Genomic DNA, 19,011 nt, shown 5'->3' with positions numbered 1-19,011 from the left:
CAAACCTAACGTGTCTAGTCATGAAGAGGGCACATTTTTTACTGTCATATTATTTCGTAAATTTAATAGGGATAGGGAAATAGCGTTAGCAACAGCTGTATTAAACATTACAAAGGTGATTCCTTTTTTTGTGTGTGTGGTTATGGGGCTTAAACTCAGGGCCTGGATGCTGTCCCTGAGCATTCAAGGCTAGCTCTTTACTACTTTGAGCCACAGCTCCACTTGCAGTTTTCTGGAGTCTCAAAGACTTTCCTGACGAGGCTTGCTTTGAGCTGTGATTCTCAGAGCTCAGTTTCCTGAATAACTAACACTACAGGCATGAACCACCAACTCTCAGCTACAAAAGTGATTTCTTGAAGGAATATCAGCCACAGAACTTTATTTTTTTCTTAGTGCATATTAACTTTATGAAGGAGTTTCAGTGTGGTATTTCACTTCTGCATATATTGTACGTTGATCAGATTAACTTTCTCTATTGCTCTCTCTTTTCTCTGTCTACCCTCCTTCCCATTTTACCAGCTTCAGTGGTTTACCTTATGCAATACACAGACACATGTATTTGTGTAGTATTTCATTTTTTAAATGCTTCTCTAGTTTTGGTAGGATGCAAAATATATTCTCTGTGCTTTAGTTGAGGATTTTGAATTTTCCATCTTTTTTAAGAGAATGCATCATGTTTTAATTCTACACATTATAATCAATAATAATATAATGGATCACATAATGACTATTTTCCTCATCTGATTGGATCTTAGATGGAAATATTAATAACAAGAAGAAAGAAATATCTTTAGCTTTGAGAGCCTTGGGAGGTGTCTACCAGTTGTATGTTTTGTTCTAAATGGACAGACATCTTTTATTATCTAATAAATACTTGGCATTGTTTAGAGATTAATTTCAATTAATAAGTGTGATCTATTTCTCTCTGCAATGTTTAAAGATGCTTTTGGAAACCATGTCGCATATGCACAATGTTTTGGATGAGTAGCTTCAATAATCCCCACAATAATTCTGTGAGATATGTTCATTATTTTCATTTTATAAATGTGGAAATTTGAGGCTGATAATTAGGTAATCTATCAAAGATATAAAGTTAATGTGTTGAAACACTTAAAAAATAAATCCAATGTTCTTAATCATTATATTGTATTACATCACTTTTGTTTTTTGTGGGTCCGCTCGTGGGGCCTGAACTCTGGGCTGGGCGCTGTCCCTGAGCTCTTCAGCTCTTCAGCTCAAGGCTAGCACTCTACCACTTGAGCCACAGTGCCACTTTCGGCTTTTTTCTTTTTGCTTATGTGGTGCTAAGGAATCGAACCCAGGGCCTCAGGCATGCAAAGCAAGCGCTCTACCACTGAGCCACCTTCCCAGCCCCTTACATCACTTATTTTTATTATTTATAATCTGGTAATAAACTTTTGTGTGTGTACAGAAGAAAATAGAGTTAAATATAGACCCCCACAAGCTAGATGGGTGCTATTCAATCACATAACTTGATAGACATCTAAACTATTTCCATAGATGGTGAATTCAATGCTGGAAATTCCTCTAATATGCTTTGCTTCTCATGTATCTACATTTCTCAACTGGATTTTAGCAAAAATTGTAATTAGCTGGGCTTGAAAGAAATCTAATACTTTGCCAGTGACTTTCAGGAAAGGATGAGTGCACATAGTGTAAAAATCTTCTAAATTAAATTTGCAAAATAAACTCATCATTTCTAGTTGTCTATGTTTCACATAAACGCAAGGGGTGCTTATGCAATTGTTCTCTGAGGGCTTTCTATACAGTGTGACAGGCTGAAGAACTGCGGCAGGAAAGAGTCGGCAACAGCTGAGACTAGTCGTACAAGTCACCTCTTGTCTCACCTAGTTAATAGCAGCAGAGTATAAGAAGGTCTGACACCTGTATGTGATTCAGGGAATTAGGATCAAAGAGATTCTTCCATGAGCTGACTTTGGTTTGCACTCCCAAGTGTACCTTGTTCTTGCAAATCTATTTTTCATTTTCACCATCTGAAAAAACAAAAAAGAGGCTTGCTGCTTTAACTAGAAGCAATAAAACATTGGAGGTAGAATCAATAAGTCATAAATTAGTGATTCAAAGATTCGTTAAATGTGATCTAGAGTGGATATCTGTGTAGAGCATGACATTATTAGAAGTGGTCAGTGGTTGTGTTTGTAGATTTAGTTGTCACTACAGTTCATGTTATGAAACATAAACAAATCCATTAAAAGAGTTACCCCAGTAAACCTTGCAAATCCACCTTGTCTAACTGAGATAGCATTTCTGTCTTTGAGATGTAGAACTGAAGTAAAATTACTACTCTTTGTTGCAGGTAGTCCATGGCTGCCTGCCAAATGATTCTAACTCAGTGAATGACATCTGAGAGACCAGGAGAGCTAAAATGCATGGTGATACATGAAAGAAATAAATTACTGAGGCAGAGTTTTAGGAGAGGAAAGCTATTAGGACAAAATATTATTAAGTGTTTAGATAGCACTTTGCTTTTAAAATGCTTTATAATCACCTTTATTTGAATTCTTACAGGCTTTCACTAGCAATGAGCAATGTCAATTCCATGTAATTTTTCTCTCTGACAGTTAGGCTGAATATTTTTGCTTTAATATATTGGAGGATCTTGCTGACATCAACTTGCCTTTGAAGGAGAGCATCAAAAACTCTCAATAGTCAAACTAAAGAAATTAGTTATGACCTTTCAGCTTGACAGATATAAACTGGTTAATTGTTTTTCTTTCATTAGAAGTTTTAAAACTATTGTCACCCATTTTGCTTGTTTAACAGTAATGCTAGGGTTTTAACTCAGATTTCTGCACTTTGTAGGTATGCCTTTTATACTCGAACCAGGCCCGTAGCCCTATGGTGGTTAAGCTATTTTTCAAGTGTAGTTTCATATTTTAGCTGGCTATAGCCTTAGATCATGATTTGGTTACCTGTGATCTCCCACAGAGCTGGGATCAGAGACAAACACCTCTATATATGGCTTTCCATTTTATAAGTTTGTTAAATGATTATGCCTGTAATCCCAGGTACTTGGAAGGCAGAAATGAGATGATTGCAGTTGAAGGCCAACTTGAGCAAAAAGTTAGCAAGATCCTTCATCAAAGAACAAGAAAAATATGGTGGTACAGATATAGAATTTCAGCTATGTGGGGAGGGAGGTGTAGCTAAGAGAATTACAGAGGAAGGCCAGATCCAGCTAAAATGGAAATCCTCAAAAAGAATTAAAACATGTATAGATGAAGCATGACTCGAACTCTAGAATCCTTGCCTAACACACAAAAAGGCTCTGAGTTCAATGTCTCTTCAATGTCACCAAAAATCAATCAATAAATATAACTTAGAAGTTTATAAAATGAAATTCCTATCATTCTCTTTTACAGGTTAACACAATGAATAACTTAAGAAAATAAACATCACTGACATGTTAAGAAGTATCATTATTTTTACCTCCATTTGTAGAGCTCCTTTCCAGTTGTTAGTACTCATTTTTTTTGCATACCCAATTATGTTCTTATATTTAGATCATAAGGACAATGTAAAATGAGATTTAAAGACTGTTATATAACTTCTGGAATGTGTGAGATGTTGGACAATCCATTTCTAGAAACAAGTCAGAAATATCTCATAATCATTCAGAAACTCTATGTATGTGTGTTTCATAAACAAGATTTAACTCTTTATTTTGTGACCCATTCTGTAGTCCAACTAGCATGTACAATTTAAAATTGTCCATGTAGGGATGATAAGCTATATAGTCCATTGGCTTCTACCTTCCAATAGTTCATGTAAATATAGAATGGGAAGTGGCGCTGTAGCTCAAGTGGTAGAGCGCTCGCCTTGAGCTGAAGAGCTGAGGGACAGCGCCCAGGCCCAGAGTTCAAGCCCCACGACCGACAAAAAAAAAAAATATAGAATGAAAGTACAGAACTACTCATGCTCTTTTCCATATAGGTTGCATTAATGTGTTTTATTCAGGTTATAATGGCACAGCTTGTATAACCTTTAGAAATAGCACATATAAAAATCTAGGTAAAAAGTTAAAAATGTGCAGCAGAAATGACTTACAGTAAACATATGAATATATATATATATATATATATATATATATACATATGTATGAGAAACCATGAACCTAACATTTATTAAACTTATATTTGATGTGAGGTAGAATCTTTAATGCCTCTACATAGATTAAAATTTAAGATTAAGGAAATACCTTATCAAAAGTTTCTCATAGATCAACTTTTTATTAGCATGTTTCTCAGCAACCTAGAAAGTTGCCAACTTTCTAGGAAGTGAGGAAGTGGAGAAGTATTAGGTCAGAAAAGATAGATTCAATTCCATTTCAATTACTTACAGGAAGCTGGTCTTTGCATCTGCACATAAGCCATCCTGAAGTATTTAATGTGAAACATGTATTACTGTTCTCAGAATTCATTTATCAACCAAGTTTCAGCAATCAAATAGGATTAAGGGAGGAAATTTCCTATCCTGTATTCCATGTTATGCAATGTGCCAAATCAAGGGAAATTGTAGCAGTATTAAAATTCCATAGTTATAAATTCAACATAATTTTTTTTTTACAAAATGCTCATGTATTTAATGCTATATCTTCACAAGGTGCTTACTCATGGTGTCTCTCATGGTTAAAAAAAGTTAGATGGTTCTGAGTTAAAAAAATAAGTATTAAATCTTCTAGCAGTATTATAATGACTCACCATATTCAACAAACTTCCCCTTTAGGGAGTAAAACAAAGATTTTTCTGAATGTCAGTGTTTATTTTTTTATTTAAAAATAATTTGTGTTTATGTAGAAAACTGGACTACTCGTGAAGACTTTGCTAAAATAACCAACTTGCTAAAAAAAAAAAAGAAATAAAACCAAGAAACCATAATTCATTTGGGGGTTGTTACTGCAGCAAATGTATGCATTTTTGACTCTAACAATCACCAATCTGACTACTCTATAGATTAATTTGGAACCAGGAGAAATTCTAGACTTTAAAAGTATTTATAAAGCACAATATGACAAGTTATATTTTATATATTTTTATTTTAGCAGTTTTCTGTAAAGTTTTACTGTCTGCTTTAGTTTCACTCAGACATAGGAAAACATAAGTTTAGATTCACAGAATATAAGGACACATGTTTTACCATAGTTTTCTTTTGATTCATTTTTTCTTTTAGGCCTAATCTAACAAAATTAGTAAGAATAGAATCAGACAAACAATGAAATAGGGTTGAGTTATAAGCATAGTAGGAATGGCTCCTCGATCTCTACCAGATTTCATCCATGACTAGTCAGTGGTAAAATTATGTTCAAATAAATGTAATAATTACAGTCATACCTCATATATAGAAATAAAAATTACAATTCTCACATTCTTCCCCTTCAAGACCCCTATTTTTCTAATTGTTACCTCACTTAACAATCTTGCACTTTCCTTTTCCTTTTCTTTTAAATTTACATTTCTTTATATCTGCTTTATACTATCTAATTTGTTAACTATTCTCTCATAATGTAAACACTGAAAAGATGGAATTTTGTCTGTAAGTAGGAATTCGTAATATATTCAGAGTAGAAAAGAAGAAATATAGGAAGGGAGAAAGAAAGGAAGGAAGGAAAGAAGAAAGGAAGGAAGTAGAAAAGTGAGGGACATAGAAGAAAGGGAAGAAGGGAAGTTGAAGGGGAGGGAGGGAGCAAAGAATAGGTAACATATGAAAGAATTGTTAAGATAAATGAATCTAAATTATAAAATAAATTAATGTTGTAAGGAATAGACTTAATAAAACCTTAAGAAGTGGTTAACGTAACCATTTCTTCCTTTCCACCAAGGTTACATTTTTCCCTAAGAATAAGAATTGGCTAAGAACTGGTAGGAACTAAAATTCATTCCACACTCCACTTGCTAAATCCTGAACCCTGATGTGTCTTGCTTTCTCCCAGACAAAAAGCATTTTACCAATTAACACAGAGGCCTAGTGCGAGCAGCTAGAGTCTTTGCATCTCCATGTCATTTGCTATGATCTGAATTCTGACTGATGCTCTATCAAAACAAAAGTTTTCCTTATTCCTGCTGATGATTTGCCCTAAATTTAGTAAGTTTTTCTCCCTCTAAGTAAATTTGCTATGTTTTTCTTTCTTTTCTTTTTTAATTGAAAGAAATACTTCACTTTTAACAAAGAGATGTTCCCACATTACGCCTCACTTCAGAAAGCTGTGATATGAAATTGTCTATGAATGAACATTGCTTATGTACTAGATATAAAGACTTTTCTGAGATAGAAATCAAATTTATTAGAATGACTGATCATGATTCTTCATCTCTTCTAGCAATGTTTTACCTGGATTTAAGTATTTATTTTCCCCTGGTAAAAGTTACAAGCTTCCCACTTTTAGTTTAAAACTTCATTTAGTCAATCACATATTGTTGGAAGTGATATTTTTTTAAACAATAGAATGAAAAATAATAATTCTACATGAATCTAAATATATGCAGAATTCCCTAATCTACATTTAACATGCCAGAAATATAAAAAAATTGATATAGAAAGAATATTTAAATTATAAAAGCTTTTATGTGAGAAGCTCATAACTGATATCATACCCAACTTGTAGAGCTAAAACTTTTTGTATAAAATCAAATATTAGACAACATACTGTCTTACCCTTTGTTATAATAATTAGCTCCTCAAAATAGAATATTTTGACGGGAAAAGAAATGATTATTTTACAGCTTTAGAGGCCTAGGGACATGCCCCTGGGATTGGATTCAGGTGAGGGCCTCTTGGTCTATAGCAGCACATGGTAGGAACATGTGTAAGACAGAGAAATTATCATGTAAGAAAGGAAGCAACTAAGCTGAGGCAGCATACTTGCTTATAGCAACAACTCTATCTCATGAGAAATAATCTACTCTAGCCAGATATAACCCATTCCAAATGACCAGTACCAGTTTCTCTACAAAGTGACCCAAATCACTTCCCACTAGACCCACTGCTTAAATGTCCCATTCTCTATACACATCATTACAACTTTAGAGATCAGACTTCCAACATCTCCAGTGCTATGATAGCCCAAACCAAAACTACAGCAGTAACAACTCTTGTTATTTCCATTCAGTAAGTTACTGAATCTGAAGCCAAAGCATTTGGTCAAGAAAAGAAATATAAAGCATACAAATTTGAAAGGAAGATATAGATTTATCTTTATATGTAGGTGGCATACTTTTAAAAGTAGAAAATCTCAATGACCCCACCAAAAATTGCTAGAATCAATAAATCAATAAAATGACAAGATAAAAAAAAAGTATAAACATCAATGATTTTTTTATACACCAACAATGGACATCAGAAAAAAATCGCATTTAGAATAGCATCAAAAATTCTGTATTTTCACAATAAAAAACATATTAATAATAAAAAAGAAAGAAAAAATAATAAGACCCTTAGTAGTAAATCTTACCAAACACATGTAGATGAACGTGGGGGACATTGTACTAAGTGGGATAAATGAGGAAAGAAACATAGATGATGCATAATCTTACCTACTGTTGGAATCCAAAAGAATGAAATTTATTAGTATGCCCATGGCTCAGTCTTGTACTTTTAGCTACTTAGGGTGCTGAAAACTGAGAATTACAGTTTGAAGCCAGCCAGGCAGACAAAATCAGAAAGACTCTAATCTCCAATTAACTATCAAAAACCCAAAGTGGAGGTGAGATTCAAGTGGTAGTGTTCCAGTTGTGATTCAAAAGCAGAGTAGGAGAACTGGGCCTTTGGTTCAAGTCCCACTACTGGCACACAGAAAAGTAAAAATCATTGATATAGTAAGTAGAATGATGGTTATCTAATTTTTGAAGGTAGAGGAAATGGAGGGATATTGGTCAAAATTTATGAGGCTTCATATTATAAAGATGAGTAAAGGTGACTATACCACATTGACTATTGTTAACAGTATTGTGTAGTATACTTACAACTCTAAAGAAGAATAGACCTAATATCTTGTCACATTATAGTAAAAGATAGTTATGTGAAGTGAAAGGTGCATTAATTTATTTGATAAGGACAGTATCATCACAATATTTAACATAACAAAACATACATATAGCATATCTCTGCTTGAAAAACATACAATCCCAATACTCAGTCAATTATACTTTAATAAAGCTGGAAAAATACCCTTGTACATTGTACTTGCTTTTTTTGACATCTCTGAATTTTCACAAATAAATATGGTTCAGATGGCCAGATAATAAAAACAGGATGGAGGACATGTGGCAGAGAATCATTCCATTTGGCTCCATGAATTTCAGTATGGAGCTGATGAGCCTACTAGCATCAACAGGAGTAAAGTAGAGCCACCAGCCAAGCCTGTACGTACTTACCCATCACTCAGCTAATCTACACATTCATAAGAATAATCTATTTTGTTGCAATCCTTTGAGTTTCCTGTTGGCTTGTTTTGGAACATTTTGGGATAATGACTAATTGAAATAAGGGTTAATGCATTCTTTTATGAACATCTGAAAAGCAAAGGGTGAAAATAATTCCCAAGACATCCAACACAAAGGCAAGTGATTCTAGGACTTTTTTCCTTATCATTGTTATATATGCACTCCTGTTCTAACTTCTGACATGTTGACATGTACAATTTGGAATGAAGGCTATCTATCTTGTCTTCTTTCTGTTCTATTTGTTCTTTAGTATTTCTGAAATAATTTTGTTCTTTTTATTTAGTATAGATCCATATAGTACTTGTATGTCTTTGTGTCTTATTCTTTATTATTGAAGAATCTTTATTAATTAGGTTTTTATCAGCATATTGCATTAAAATAGAGATTCCTAAGGGGAATATTTGGTAGAATTGACTTAATTATTCAGAGTCCAATTATGCAGTTCTAGACTATTCACATTGTTTTTATTTCCTCTCTTCCCTCTACATTTGAATATTTCTCAGTCCATTAACAGTCCATTTTGCTTCTCATTAACACTTCTGGTAAGAGGTGTGCTAAGAGAAGTAATTGAGGCTCTTGGAAATGAAACTTTTGAATTAAAGAAATTTTGCCCTTAATGAGACAAATAACCAATCTTACTATGTTTTTTAATCGGTAAACAGAGTAAGAAAGGCTTTTAATATTTTGATGTCTTTTAGCTATATAAATATATTAAGTGGTCATAAGATATAACATTCTATAGGACTACAAAATAAAATTATTGTTTCTAATAAACCCATATAATGTACTCTAGTCCTCAAGTTCAAGGTTAGTTTGTAGAAGCAGTTTATATATTTATTTACAATTTATTAATTTTTATCCAACAGAAAACAACTGCACAAATGTAGAGAACACAACATGTTTTTAAATATGAAAGTTTTACAGAATGGCTAAATCAAGCTTTTATATCATCTTTCCTACTGATCAATTTTTGATGAAGACAACAATTGAAATCAATTCCCTGGGAGATTTGCAAGTATTTACTGCATTATTATCAACTAGAATCAATATGTTATGCAATCAATCTCTTGAAATTAATTTTCCTAACTAGAATTTTGTACCTTTTACCAACACCTCCTCATTACCCTCTTTACTCTGTAGCCTCTATTGAGTAATTCTATGTATGAGATCACATTTTATTCATTTTCCTGTGCCTTTTTTCCCAATTAGCATAATATTGTCCAGATTTATCTATGACTTTTGTCACTAATGACAGGATTTCCTTCTTTGATATTTAAGAGCAAAATATATGTATTTATATATACACACTTTATTGTTTCATTGAATTAATTCTAGAGCTTGATCATTATGGATAATATTTCAGTGACTATGAAAACACTGATATTTCTTTGGGGCAGACATCCTTTCTTGTGGATATTTATATCCAAAGATGTTATTGTTGGCCCATATTAGTACTTTCCAAAATGGTAGTACTGATTTTCATCTCTTATAATTATTAATTATTATATTTCAGTTCTGTAATAATGGAGGCAATTTATTCTTAAGAGAGATGTGTGTGTGTGTGTGTGTGTGTGTGTGTTCTGCTTGGTGGAAAGAAGTCTCTGGAGAAGGAAAAATAGTATTTGGAGGGAAAATAAAGCCTGTACTTTTTCCAGGAGTCTCATGCTCTTGGTAACTTAGTCTTAAACATAGCTCCTGACTTATGAATAAGCTATTCGTTCCATTTTCTTTCTTGCTCCACCATTCATATAATCATCTGCATTGCATATCGTCGGAGAATCAGGTAATAACCTCTGTTTCCCTTGCCCTTCTGTTTAACAAGGTATGTCCTCTGAGATCTGGAGATAACAACAGTAGTCAGGGCTTCTTGTTGCTTAAAGTTGTGAATCACAGTCTCTCCATGTCTCATGTCCAGTGTTTTTTTTTTTTTTAATAAAACTGAGCTATCCTGGCATTTAATTTTGATTATTCTTATCATATAACTCTTTATAAGCTATCCATATTATCTGGTGAGCTAATATTGATGAAGGCTGTATCTTAAGGCAAGTCTTCGACTTGTTTTATTTTCCTTCTTCCTCAGCTCATAACTTGCCATTGAAGTGCTTAACTTACATACCATTATAGAAAATTCCCCCAAGTCTCATACAATGACCATTAGGCATCTATTTCACACCATTTGTACCTAATACATTTTGGGTGTCTATTGACTTAGTCATGTTAGGTGGTTCATTTCCTTGGTTCCCCTCATCAGACACTGCGACCTAATTGTCATGCTTCTGTTTCCTTTCACTGGTTTCTCTCCCACATGTCGTCATTATTTGGCTCATTTCTATCCTGAGGGAACAATGTAACATCCTCATCCTCATCAGCCACTTGATGAGACTGAACAATGTCAATGTCAGCCTGACTCTCACTTATGTTTTCATTATCTGCCTCTGACTTGGCAAAATTCCCTCCCACTAGAGTTGATTAGAGGCTTTTACATTAGGCCTATTAGTTTTAAGTAAGGGGACGCCTTTGCCAGTTCTGGTCTACTTCACTGGTGCTTCGTTTCCTTGCAGCATTGCAGCAGTCATTATTAACTTATGACACAACACTGTGTAATAGAATCTGCAATTAGTGCTGAGAAATGGCTTAGATGCAGTGTCTATGTGTTTTGATTTGGCATTCTCCGTGCTGCTTCAGAAAATCTGATTCCTTTACCTAGGTCAATCCAGCCATAAGGCTAATTGGCTCCTATGTTCCAAAATTTCTTTACACTTCTATCACTATAACTATCTACAGTGTTGTCATTAAAGCAAACAGTGACCTCTTTCCAACCCCCACATCTATAATACTGAAATTTGGTACTAGCTGCAATATTTGTAGGTAAAATGATTTACTCTCCCAGTTTTCTTTTTCCTTCTACACTATCCTGATGAAGGATAATGTTTTGCATATCTCAAGAAATTTTCTCTCAAAGCTTTAGCTTCACAGTATTATGCATGTCAAATGTCAATGTACACTTGCCATTTAGTTTCCATGCATATAAAGCACATGGTAGCTGTATTGAATAGAAATTGTTGTTGTTGCATGCTATTTTCAAGCACTCACCCCCATCTCTTTGGAAAAGAGAAATAACCAAAGGAAATAACCAAAGTGAATTGCAAAGGAATTGACTTGAAAACTCAGGAAAATGTAAAAGAGTATATATGCATGCTCCCACCTGCAATTTTCTTTTCTCTTTCTGCCTTGGTTTGTCTGTCTCTCTTTCTTCAGACACTTTTAATGAGGTCTCACTTTCACACCTGCTGTCATGAATGATTGAATGTTACCAAAATGTGAGGCAGTTTTAAAAAAGGGGTGGGGGGAATCTTATTTTAGTAACAGAAATGCAAATTATAGTCATTTCTCCTGGAGAAGATCTTCTTTCTTCTTTGTCCAAGGTTGATTAGTCTGGTATATATAATATAATATATAATTATAATAATTATAATATATATATAATATAATACATAATTATGATAATTTTGATATTGTTTTAGGGAAAAGTCTTGAGAGTAGTGAGTAATGGGAGAAACAGTGAAATTATGAATCCAGAAGTAATTCTATCTCAGAAAATTGAATGAAGTGTAGTTTATATGTGTGCGCATATATATATGTATATACATATACACACTATGTATGTATGCATGTATGTATGTATCTATCTATCTATTTATCTATCTATCCTCTTTTAAGTTGTTTCATGTAGTAAAATGTTTTAGGGTGTGTTATATCAATTTACCAATAATTTACATATTATTTTATCAAACGTTCAATAGTAACAGGGTCTAATAGCCAGAGCTTGGGTTCAAGATAATTCATGGACACTGCTACACTTTTTCATATTGTAAACTTAGGCAAAAATGTACTTTTTCTTTGCCTTGTACCATGTGAACCAGATGGAACATATCGAGAAAATAATGCTACAAATTCTGGAAAATGAGAAGCAGTAGCTTTTGTTTGAACTGTGCAGCATATGGTATCATACTATTTCACCTGAAAGTCCCTTTGTCCTTTTGACAAGTAATAAGAATTAAACCACACATTACTTCAATTTTTGGAAGCTCAACAACAGCTTTGAATATTGATTCTGCCATGTCTGCACCTATGGCTCACATAAAAATCTCCATAAAGTAACCTACCCATGAATAATTAAAGTTATTTCTTATTTCTTTATGCAAATTGAACCGAGTTGCAACTTTTACAAGTCATATTTGTGCTGCAGACTTACACAAATACTCTTACTATAAAAAGTAACCATATCTGTCTTAGAGTTCAATAAGTTGAATATTTATCTAATAAAGAACAACCCCATGATGCAACTATTGTTATTCTGTATTGAGTGATAAAGAAAGAGACCTAAATTTTTGTAGAAGGAGCGACATGTAGACAATAGAGAAAATGTTCGAAGAGTACTGAAATATGAGCACTGATAGATGAAGGTATTCATATATTTAATAATGCTATGCAGTATTAACATGAAGAAAGCATCAATACAGTTAGCTACAAACATAATTCAACAAAACATTATGTGAAATGATAACTTTCTGAAAAAGAGTAGGATTCTATTAAAATAGAAATAACAACTTAGATGGTAAGGCTATATATCATTTAGGGAAACACCATTTTTGGTAAAATTCTAAAGAGGATAAGTAAGTAATCCCTTGGTGTGGGGAAAGAGATTTAGAAAAGGACAGGTAAGACACTTGATGAAGTTTGGCTTTATACAGAGAAATTTTATTATTGTTTTATGCTGGTCACATTTGTTATACATATTTTGTTTTATGAATGATGTTGAAAAAGGACAAGCAAACAGACACAGTAATCAATTTGTAATACTCTAAATTTAACACTATGATGCTACATTGGGCATGATTAATGTCTAAAATTACATGTATTTTTCTGCAAATAAATGAGAATATTTGTTAAGACTCTAAAGAAGAGATACAGAAAGTTGCATATAAGAAACAGTGTATTACATTAAAGTGCTCAGAAGAAACTTAGATTTTATTTTTAATATTTCCCTCTTATGTTCCTTTATTTTGTTTCCACTTAGCTCCATTTTCTTATAGATATGATGTATTAAATAGTGTCCTTGAAGCATTAGCAATCAAATGAAGAACTAAATGATCAGCCAAGAAATACTGTATAACTTACTATAGTCCCTTAGCCTTTCATAACTAAATTGTCATGATAAAGACTGAACATTGGAGATAAATTAGGGTCTAATAAAATTGTAAGACAGAAATCCCCAAACACATCATAGCAGGATAAGCATAATTTTGATTTCTAACTTTAGAAAAATCATACAGAGGATAGGAATAAAATATGAATAATTCTTTTTACATTGTTCCTGGCAGTGTTATGATGCAATTTTTTTTCGAGTTTTTTTTAAAATAGCACTCTGGAAAATATTTTAAAGGCAGAGAAGATTATATATTATTTTAATAGCTTTGGGACATCTATGGATGAGCTGTGATTGTTGATATTAAGTGAAGCTATGGTGATAAAATCAAGAGTTGTCTTGAAATACTTGTAGAAGAATACTGGACTGAGAATCATCATATTTATTGTTTAGTCTCTTTCTGTGTTAGATATTTGCTGTAGGGCCCATGATTTAATTGTGTCATCACTGGTAAAATTTTAAATAATAGAGTTTTTCCAGATTAGCATTTAATCTCACACACTGATCTTTTCTCCAAAGCATGCCACACTTAAGAGATGACCCCTATTTCCAATTTTAACCTGGGAGGATTTGTGGCCACCACAGATTAAAATTTTTCCTGCTTGGTTTTGAATATTGTCAACTAGCTCTTTGCTTTCTATAATGGGTATAGGCAGGTGTCCTCAGCTCTTTCCTATTGTGATTGGCTAGGAGCCTGGATCCAGAAACTGGCCAATACCTCTGTTCCTACAAAGCTGCTGGGCTGTCTCTGATTTGCAGCTGCTTGACTTGAATGCCAAATTCTGCTAGCTAGTGGTCACTGACCACCTGGCCAAGGCCATGCAGCCAGCTGCTACTTAGTAGTTGGAGCTAAAATATAAGAATTCTGATACCTAACCTTAGGTCTATTTGAACTCATTTCTCCCAACTCATTTTTCCCTATAAGACTTAATTGGGGTCAGATTTATCTTTCCTTATTATTTTCTTTATTGACTTCTTCTTTTTCATTCTAAACAAATCAAATATTCATAAATTATTTGCTTATTAGGTATTGTGTGTGGAGAGAGCCTATTGTTTATGCAGATATGTGAGCAATGGTATTTTGTATACAAGAGAATAGGAAATAAATGATCTAAACCTTAAAGAAAGAGAATGAGAGAGACAGATGAAAGAAAACAAATCCCATTTCTTCCTCCATTGCTAATAGAATTTCTTTCCTTCACCTTTTCTGAAGTCACTTGCTCTCTAATGCTGCTTAGTCGATTTAAACACTGTTCAAAAATCCCAGATGCCAATCGTTAGCTGAGTCTGTTTCTGACATAGCTCATATCTCTCAGGATTTTGTTGTTGTTGTTGTTTTGGTTTGGTTTGGTTTACAGGCAGTTCTATGTAGCCAACAGTTAACCTAATATATTTCTGAAATTCTCTTGGGTGCCTTTTTGCAGCTAAACACTATTCCATGTTGTTTTTTTAATGAGAATTTGGGTCCAACACCGAGTGGCAGTAGCAGGTCAAACCTTAGATTTAACCCCCACAGCATTTCCTCTTTGCTTTTAAAAGCTCTTTGGGCTAAAGCCAAGGAAGCAGTTAGAAACCAGAAGAACCCAGGGGGAGAGATTTATAAATGCCTGGTGAGCTCATATTATCAGTTCCTATTTTGGTGTTTCAAAATCTCCCCTGGTGTTTGAGAACATCTTGATAATTGAAAGAAAATACTGCCTCCTAAAAATTGCATTTTCATTTAAAAGTAAAATTAAAACAAAACAATAAACTTATTTTATAGAGCTTTTCTCCCTTGCCCTCTTCCCTTGCTTTTTCCTTTTATCCCTCCTTCTCTTCCTCCTTCCCTCTCTCCTTCCCTCTCTCCTTCCCTCATTCTTCCTTCCATAGGTAATAAAGATGATTGATAGATCCATGAATAATTATATAAGAAATTCTAAGAAAATCAATCATTGCATTTGATCTTTTTTTCTTTTTTCTTTTTTTTTTTTTATTGTGAAAATACTGTACAGAGGGATTACAATTTCATGGGCAAGATAATGAGTACGTTTCTTATCCTTGTAGCCTCCTCCTTTGTTTCCCCTACCCATCCCTTCCCATCCTCCCCTTGCCCCCCTCCCCCCCCCCACCAAAGTTGTAAAGTTCGTTTTCGACATAACGACTTGTACATCTCATTGTTTCAATGGGTCTTTTTTCATAATTAAGAAACATATACTTTATGTTGGAATCAAATATCTCACATGGATTCATACTGACTTTGATATCATAGGTCACAGATTTAGTAAGCCACCAAAATATACTTTGGGATTGGCACCAGAGGCTTTATAAAATGAGAAATAAACACACATTTTCAACAGATAAAAGTGCTCTCATGAATTAATCCTTATATGAAGAAACAATTTTGTTAATATATGGGTTTGGTGATTGTAGCAATATTATTTATGTGCTGTAATGAGATAATATATATTAAGTTATGATAAGATCATGTTTTTCTTACCTTTACATTCTTACAATGGCATCAACTTTAGAATTAATGGTTCCACTGGAGCACAGGGGCTTTTACAGTACATACAAAAATTGTTCCTTTTTAGCCTGATGCAGGAGAGATATGGAAATGTACATATGTACATCTGATTGTTGTCTCATTTCTGTTAATAAAAGAACATTGCCTTGCCATATAGTTTTGTGACATAATGGGGGAAGGATCTGGCTTGCTCACACAAATGAGTATCACGGGTCTGCTTCAGATTTTTGATTTCTTGCCAAATAGTGAATAATCTTATAATCAAATGTGCAGCAATAACAGGCCCAGCTGGGAGGATTAAGGAATAAGTATCTATTGGGCTGCCTGATCTCTTTGTTCTTTGGGTTTAGAGTAGGATAAATGAAAAGGAGGAGGCCAAGAGGGAGTGGTTTAATATAGAATAAATTGTCTAAAAGGGATCAGTGAAAGCAGGATTATTGATGAGTGGGAGAGTGAGCTAGCTGACTTTTTATTTTAAAACTAAGGCAGGATAGAGGTAGGGGGATAAAGTAGGAAATCAGATAAGAAAAACAAAGGATGCAGGCATATTGGCCTTAAGTAGTCTTTTTCTGTTTCTGAGATTTCTTATGTTCTTGTGCTCTAAGCCAAGATCAATTGAGATTAATCAGTTGTATAGAAAGCATTGTGATCTCATTGCAGGCTTTTAAAGTTTAAATTTGTTTATTGAGCACAATTTGGTTAGCATCAGGTGCTGAAGTTATAGACACCAACACTAGCATAGAAATTACTTTATTTAGCTCCCAGTTGTAAGTTTCTATAGCAACTGCGTCCTATACCAGAAAGCTGAGATTCTGTAGCTCAAATGATTTAGTCAGAGATGGCAATATCATATATGGGGGGCATTTGCTTCCTTTTCTCCTCTTTTCGTTTTTCTTGCATCATATTTTCTGTCTTGTGAGAAGTCTCCTCAATGTGTCTGTCTGCTTAGTCATGTATTTAATTATACTTTTTGTACTAAACTTTCTCCTTTTGGAAACACTCTAAATATTTATTTTAGTTGTGTTTTCATTTCCATTGACTCGCTGGTATTGATGCAAATGGGATTTGTTTTAAACACAACTGAAGATTGTGAGTTGTGAGGAAAGTGGTCATGTTGCCACTCCAGGCAGAAATTAGGATGCTAATTTAAAAAGGAAACCCAGTTTAATTTCTATATTATGCTTGCATTCAGTTCATAATGTCATGATCTTTTCAGAAATGTCAATTGTTCCTTACACTATGTTCTTTAAAAGTTTTCAGCAAACATATACTGAAAAGGAAAATAATTTTACTTTTTGTGTTTTATAAATGAGTATTTTTATTGTAACAAATAAAAATGTTCGAGAAAGCCTGGTGATTGTGAGATAATATTTTGTGATGGCAGTTTAGCCAATATGGCAGAAAATCTTAGAAAAAAATTAATTATATTTGAGTTTGAATTGTGAGAATAATCACTATATTTAAGAAAGAAACAAACACAGTAGCTATCTTGATGTGAAGGATTTTGAATGTGTTCTGATCCAAGGTACATATAACACAAACATATAAATAACAAATTATAAAAATTAATGGCAAATCAACTTTAGATAAAACAGATACATACAAAAATACACATATTCAGTAATGCCATAGTATCCATGAAATTCTATGATTTTTAAGAACTGGCTCTGGATATTTGAGATAATCATGAGTGAACTGATTTTAAAGACCAATGTTCAGGGGAAAGCTTATAGCACAATGTATAGCATTGTTTGTTAGTCTGGGAAGTGATGAGAATATACCCTAAAAAAGAGTTCTTTGTCTGCCCTGATGAAACAAAACAAAGCAAAACAAAAGATTTCTATTTAATGTTCACATTTATTGCTAACTTGGGGTCTATTAACATTTGGAAAACACATTCTACAAAGCAGCTGCTAGAGATTGGCCAATTAAAATTTCACAATTCAAAGGCAAAATCTTATTTGACTCTAAAATTCTGTGCTTATTTTCGCCTTTCATGAATTTTCACCCAGCCAAAATTTTGTGTGAGAGGAAGCCTAAAGCAGAACAGCTTCCTGGTTGTCTGTAAAAATGAGTCACCTCAGATGAACTTGATTCTCTTTGTGTTTAAGAAGGAATTTTCTTTTACAGCAGATATAATTATAACAAAGGTAACTCATTGGGTGATTAGCTCTATTTGTACTTAGTTCTATGAGGACTCTTTAAATATCAGCAGTCCTGTGCTTGAGCATCTTTGTGTCATTGTTTTAGTATGTCTATGGTACCATGATTTTCCAAAGTCAAATGAGACCAACTTTTACTCTCCCAGGCATGCAGCTTCCAGGGTTCTGTTAAAATTCTGAAAAGATAATTGTTGCTTTAACAAACATGTGTAGACAAAGCATCCAATGAATAAAGAAGTATTAACATATACTTACATTTTTGATTATCAGGGTTTGGAACTATTATAAAATGGATTCTGTCATGGTGATAGGCTGATTTTTTCTCCAGATACTTCTATGAATCAATTTTTTCCCCACATAACATATTATTTAGTTTAAAAAACACTGGGTCACCTAGGGCAGTAACTTGATTAAAAGAAATGGAAAAAAAAACATACAACTACATTAAATCTAGAAGTTGGAAGCTACAAGTTGAATTTCTCACTATTCCATTGCAGATATTAATATAACAAGTGTTTGGAATAGATTAATAATTTTTACAATTTAGTTTTTTAAAAATATATCAAAAGTACCATTTATAGTGTATTTAACATAAATTGGTTTTTTGATTTAGACTCAATTAAAATATATGTGTACGTATGTGTGTTAATGTGCTTT

This window comes from Dipodomys merriami, unplaced genomic scaffold, assembly GCF_024711535.1.
Source record: "Dipodomys merriami isolate MVZ:Mamm:240054 unplaced genomic scaffold, mDipMer1.0.p SCAF_2, whole genome shotgun sequence".
Classification (NCBI taxonomy): domain Eukaryota; kingdom Metazoa; phylum Chordata; class Mammalia; order Rodentia; family Heteromyidae; genus Dipodomys; species Dipodomys merriami.
This window is presented reverse-complemented; position numbering follows the sequence as displayed.